The sequence below is a fragment of the Mytilus californianus genome, unplaced genomic scaffold (genome assembly GCF_021869535.1).
Source record: "Mytilus californianus isolate M0D057914Y unplaced genomic scaffold, xbMytCali1.0.p SCAF_3, whole genome shotgun sequence".
In the NCBI taxonomy this organism is placed as follows: domain Eukaryota; kingdom Metazoa; phylum Mollusca; class Bivalvia; order Mytilida; family Mytilidae; genus Mytilus; species Mytilus californianus.
This window is the reverse complement of record NW_026262679.1, coordinates 73415336-73421797: the sequence shown is the minus strand read 5'-3', so window position 1 is coordinate 73421797 and position 6462 is coordinate 73415336. Positions and strand designations below refer to the sequence as shown.

Below are 6462 nucleotides of genomic sequence, written 5' to 3'. Positions count from 1 at the left end.
TCAGGGTTAGACCTCTGCGGGCGTATCCAGCTGCGCTCAGCGAAGCAGTTTATTTTTGAGAGTCATCTCATCTGTTTAAAATTTACCTGTTTGTTGCCTAAAAAGTTTATTAGCCATTCATGAGAAGCAAACTTCAAAGGCAGTGACACACCTGTCAATTCAAAGGAATACAGCATGACTCCCTATAACTTCAGATAGGGCAGCATGGCAGCAAAACAAGTTGGAACTGACAGTAGTGACCAGACAACATAATACTTGGGGGAATAAAAATAATTTAATTTATAAATCCAGACAATAAAATTTCAAGATTAAATCTTTAGTCGACCTCTTCATGGAGTTATTGGTGTTTACAGATGATTTTTACCATGTTTTTTTAGTTTTTGCCTATTATCTAGAAAAAATGACCAGCAGGACAAGATCTAAAATATGTCAACGTGACTGAATGTGTCAAGTAACACTTTATAGAGTTATTGCCCTTTCGTGATGATTTTTTGGTTATTGTTGAAGATGATGTTGAGCAACACAGGCTCTAAAGAGCCTCTGTTTGAACAATTTTGATTGACCTAAGCATTTTACTTTCAGGTTAGCATTGATTACTGCTTGTCATTATGGATTGAAGTTTAGAATGATCATTGAATCCGACTTTTAAGGTAAGAACCATTGCATAGATTTATAAACTTGTTGATTAAAGATTATGTAAACGCCTTTGAATTTTGTTATTTTACATGTGACATTTTGTTGCAGAAGCCAGGCATAGCAGTTCACATTACTTTACTATAGGCTTCAAAATTTAGGGTTCAGTATTATGGTTAAAAAGTTTTCAAACATCAATAACTTTGTCAAACTTTGAAGTAATTGTACATCAGAAGAATCAACAGCAAAATTTTGAAATTCAAATATAAAAAAAAATATTCATCAATTGAAGGAACAATACACTAATTCACAAATGTATGTAGGTATGAGTAAATTATTATTGTTGTTTGGTCATGAGTTGAATATTTTTCTATATTTTAATTCTTTGATTAGTTTTGTTACATTGCCCTAAAATACAAGAAATAACTTTCTACACATTTCAATTTTGTTTTGATGCAACATCATCCACAATATCTTTTGACAACACTCATTGTGAAATTATCATCAATTTTTATTTAACTTGGAAATCACAGTACTTCATTGCAACAGATGTAATAAATATACTTTTTTCACAGTTTTCACTAAGATAATTTTAAGGTTAAAGTTTTACAGATCAAACATTTATTTTTTATTTTCCACATTCAAACTACCAAGAAAGAGTTATTTCATTAGTTTGATACATGTATATGGTTTCTAGTAACATGAATAAAATGTTATAACATTTGAAAAGTAAATTCTGAGATAGATTTCATCTTCAGGGGGAGACTAGTACAACAAACAGCAAGAATGTGTCATTCAATGGGAGATAACTCATAGATTATTGAAGAAAAAAAAATGTTGAAACAAAATCAAAACATGTTTTGTATTTCCGGCTTTTATAGATATTAAACTGGTTTTAATGTTATGCTTAATCTTAAGTTGGAAAACTAATTTTTTGGCGAACAATTTAACTCTTTTGTAAAATATATAATTTGTTAATTTTAATTCCTTTTTTAGGTTATTGCAGTGACTGTTTTCATGGATGGAGAGTAAAACTTGGTGGTCTGATATATTAGTAAGTATATAATTCCTCTGTTAAAAACAAATTTATTTTCATCTTAAAATAAAAATTGATAAGAATGTAATGTGCATTAGGCTTGAAAGTTTTAAAGAGTTTAGTCAGAAGTTCTTTTTGTCTACCTTGCACCACAGGGGATATATGGTTATGGTCTTTGTCCAAGTGTCGTAAACACATCAATAAAGTATGTTCGCTCTTTTTTTTTTTTTTTTAACTTTTTGTCAAGATAATCGGAATCCTCTCTTTTTATCCAAGAAGTGCCGTTACAATTTTGCCTGCTTTCACCCCTACTTATCTTTTCATAATTTTATTACATATTGTTTGAAAATCTTAAAATCCTTGTTATTTTTTCATAGTTCTAATTTGCAATAAAATAAATAAATGGAGAAGATGATGCCCCTGGTTGCATAAAACATTATAAAGGGACAAACAGTAAAAGTGATGTCACCCAAATTAGAAATTGATCTGAGTTTTGCGGTAATAAGCATTGGGATAAGTCTACTAACATTTGGTTGAGGCACACTTAAGTTCGAAGACAGAAATGAAAAATTCAGCAATTTTTCCATTTGTAAAGGGGCATAACTTTAGAACAGTAAAAGTGATGCCACTTAAATTCAAAGCTGATCAGAGTTTTGTGGTAATTGTGTATAAGTTTCAAAACAGTTGGTTGAGGCAAACTAAAGTTAAGAACGATACCCACTTTCGGGATGTACATACAGACGTACAAGGGTAACACTTAATGCCCCCTCCACTTTGGTGCTGGCATAAAAAATGAACTATATGTAAACAACCAACAGAAACAAAAATTCTTTTTAAATCACATACTATTGCCTTCATTTTGATACTAATTTTCAAAACCTACCTGAATTAAGATATGATCAATTGCCATGATTGCCGTTAGAATTAAGGCAAAATAAAAATATATATGTGGTTCTGGTTACCAGACCGACCCTAGTACTTTTTTTTTACATCGCGATGACCTTGAGGTCATCCTGATGTATTGCTATCGCCTAGATTTCCATTATGTAAATTAGTTTTGGGTTTGTAACCGATCTATAACCATGATAAATATGCGCACATAAACGAGTGCAAAATAACATTCCTTGTCATTTGATATAAATACATCTCTTCAATGAATACTGATAAAAATATTTTTGTTTACAACATAAATTAATAATGTGAAAATGTTTTGTAGTTAGATATATATATATAAGTAAAAAATCATTGATAATATCAATGCACACGTACCGAAAAATTGTGTTAAAGCATGCGGAAGAATATCTCAAAGAACGTTTTGCGACAGGACCGGTAACTCTGTAATTGTTTTTGCGGGAAAATATGAATGCCTACTCGTATCCAATCTTAGAAAAATCGAATTTTTACAGAAAAGTGTCCACCATGCACTTGCATTGCACTATTATTAGAACAGTAGAATAGAATGATATACAAACGGATGCAAATCATATATATATGTAACTGTTATTTTAATATAGTATATAACAACAAATCAGTGTATACTGATTTGTATCACTACAATATAATAGTTATTACGGTGAAGTTGAATTTCCTGTCATTTATTCATCATACTCGCACGCACTTGTCTAGAAAAAAATATATCTCTGTACATTAACCTCAGTTTCAGGTAAAGAGATATGTTGTTGTTTTTTCTGAGACAAGTGCTTTTGACCATCCTCAAGAACTTGTGGTCATCCGATGTTCAGTACTTCAGTACTTTGATTTAATTCTGTTAAATAAATTTTGAAGGATCCCATTTTATGGAATGTGAATTTCTAAAATTAAATTCACAGACTTCTGTCATATGAATTTCCAATAAAAGTATCCACTACGGCTAAAAATGCAACAATTTCTTAACAGAATGCAACAAAATTGTAACATGTCTTTTTATTTTACAACCAAACACATAGAAAATGGCAAACTTCCAGGAGGGGCGTGTACATTACCAGAATCAGACTCAGTGAAAATAAGATTTTTTGCCAGATTTTGACATTCAAAAAAAAAAAAAAAACAAAGTTGACCTACAGACCCAATTTTTTTGGAGGATGTAACTGGAACTATGCATATATTTTTATTAGGCCTAAGTTTTTTTTTTTATTATGCAAATGAAAATTTGGATCCTTTTGGCTGGAAAGATTGTCAGGAACCTGAAGAAACTGAATCCACAATAAACATATGTACACAAACAGGTAAATATATATCTGTACATAGTAGGGATGTCATCGAGTATTCAAGTATCGCTCTGTAGTACCCAGTATTAAATACCAAAACATTACTCGACTTATTGGTTTCCTGTTTGAATATTGCTGTCTTCTTGTTTTTTTAGTATTTTGACGCTATCAATCAAATAGTTTTTTTCAAAATTTAACACGTTAAGGTATGGGGAAAATTTGGATTCAGAATATTTTTTTTTGTCATCTGCTTGACCACAATATTTTTTTTCATCAAATTGAGGATCAGAATATTTTTTTAGGCAAAAACCATAACCCCCCCTTGAAGTTAAATGGTTGTTCCCTTAATGTATTTTAAGGAAAGATGGGGATACTTTTAACCACAATAAAAGTATCCCCAATTTTTACTAATTCTAAATGTTTATGTATTTTTGTCTCGCCTTGACGGAGTAAAAAAGCGAAACATAGGTATGCTGTTTCCGGCGTCGGCGGTGGCCGTGGCATCAACAATGTATTAGTTTGTGATAAGGTCTAGTTCATGGTGAACCACTAGTGGTAGGTCAATGATATTTGGTATGCAGTTGTATTAGCATTGGCACATCTCATTACCATGGAGATTATTTGGCCTCGCCCCCTCAGTCAAGGTCTAATGACTTTGAAACTTTTCATAGTTTACATGTATTAGTTTGTGATTAGGTGATTAGGTCAATTTATGGGGAACCACTAGTGGTAGGTCAATGATATTTGGTATGCAGTTGTATAAGCATTGGCATATCTCATTTCCATGGAGATTATTTGGCTCCGCCCCCTTTGTCATGGTCTATAGACTTTGATAATTTTGCTAAGTTAACGTATTAGTTTGTGATTAGGTTAGTTCAAGGGGAACCATTAGTGGTAGGCCAATGTTAATTGGTGTTCAGTTGTATAAGCATTAGCACATCTCATTTCCATGGAGAATATTTGGCACCGCCCCCTCAGTCATGGTCTATTTACTTTGAAACTTTTGCTTAGTTTACATGTATTAGTTTGTGATTAGATCAGTTTAAGATGAACTGCTAATGTTAAGTCAATGATATTTGGTATGCAAATTTATTGGCATTTGCAAGTATCGTTTCCATGGAGATTATATAGCCCCACCCCTGATCATGGTTCATTGACTTTGAAACTTTTACATAGTTTACAAGTTAATGTTTGTTTAGGTTTGTTTAAAGGGAACGACTTATAATAAGTCAATGGTATTTGGTATGCAGTTGTATTACTATTAGCATTGGCACATCTCATTTCCATGGAGATTTTTTAGCCATGTACCTTCAGTCATGGTTTAATGACTTTGAATATTTGCACAACTTACATGTTAAAGTATTGCTATTTTAATTTCAACATTTGCATTATCAAAATTACAAAAAGGCGAGACATATCTCTGTGATAACAGTTTATTCAAGAGATTGCAAGAAAATACATGCATGCCCCATTACATCCTAGTTGAGTGCCCATGTGTGCTCTTATATAAAAGTACATGTACACAAAAGCACAGCTGCATGTGAATTGGGTTTGGAATGAAGTATTGCTCCAAAACATTTTTTTTGTTAAATTGGTCTGGAGTTTCCAGGCTACTATCTGAGAATGCACTAGCTAAACTAGCCTTTTGGTCGTTATATCCCATAATATAAATGATTCCATATGCAGATGATCAACATTGAACAATACAATATATAAAATAAAAGCTTATGTTTGATATACAAATCATTAGTCTTCTTTATTGTTATAAATCAATAAATCATTTTTTCCAGAAAAATAACAACACTGGTTGATACAATTCTAGGAACCGGAAGAAGTTAAAAGTTTGACTTGCAACGGAAAATCCGGGAAACATGTCTTTTACTGAACAGTATGAGAGAGCAATGATGATTATTGGATTTAAACTGCTTGGAAAATATAACCAAATGAAGACGAAAAATGCACTGCATCAACAAACAAAACAACTACTGAAAGATTGGGATTCTAAAAACAATTGTTCAAAATCTTCTACAAGTTTAAGAAGACTGTACATACATGTATATATATATATATATTTATATAAGAAAGAAAAAAGTTTCAAGCACATGCATTATTTTGTGTACATAAATGTAATGAATAGAAAAAAGGAAAGAAAAAAAAAGGAAAACAAAATGAAAAGAAAAAAAAAAAAAAAAAAAAAAAGAAAGAAAATTAAAAAAAATGAAAAGAAGAGAGAAAGAAAATTAAAGAAAAGAAAAGAAAAGAAAGAAAAAAGAAAAGAAAATTAAAAAAAAAAAAATGAAAGAAAAAGAAAAGAAAAAAAATTGAGGAGGGAGGTGGGTAATGCAGCCAAGTAATACTGTATTCACCAATTTTCATGCACCATAACACCCACAATCGTGATAGTACTCTTAGATTTGCCTACAAATTTTGTGATTAAATAATATAACCTCATTATGCAGGAAATCTATTTTAAAAATTATCTTTACAATCATCATCTAGAGCAGACCAATATTTACGTCTTTTATCATTTTCATTGATATAAGATACCCCATTTTTAATTTCTAAATAAAACCAAGGTGCTTATTA

The 6462-nt window shown here is 31.2% G+C and overlaps 1 long non-coding RNA gene across 1 annotated transcript; it reads left to right on the top strand.

The window, feature by feature from the left end:
- Positions 1 to 3814: 3814 nt before the first annotated feature.
- Positions 3815 to 6006, top strand: LOC127735051 (uncharacterized). Its single transcript, XR_007997982.1, has 2 exons — positions 3815 to 3894; positions 5667 to 6006. It is a non-coding gene; the product is annotated as an uncharacterized LOC127735051 (long non-coding RNA).
- Positions 6007 to 6462: the final 456 nt, after the last annotated feature.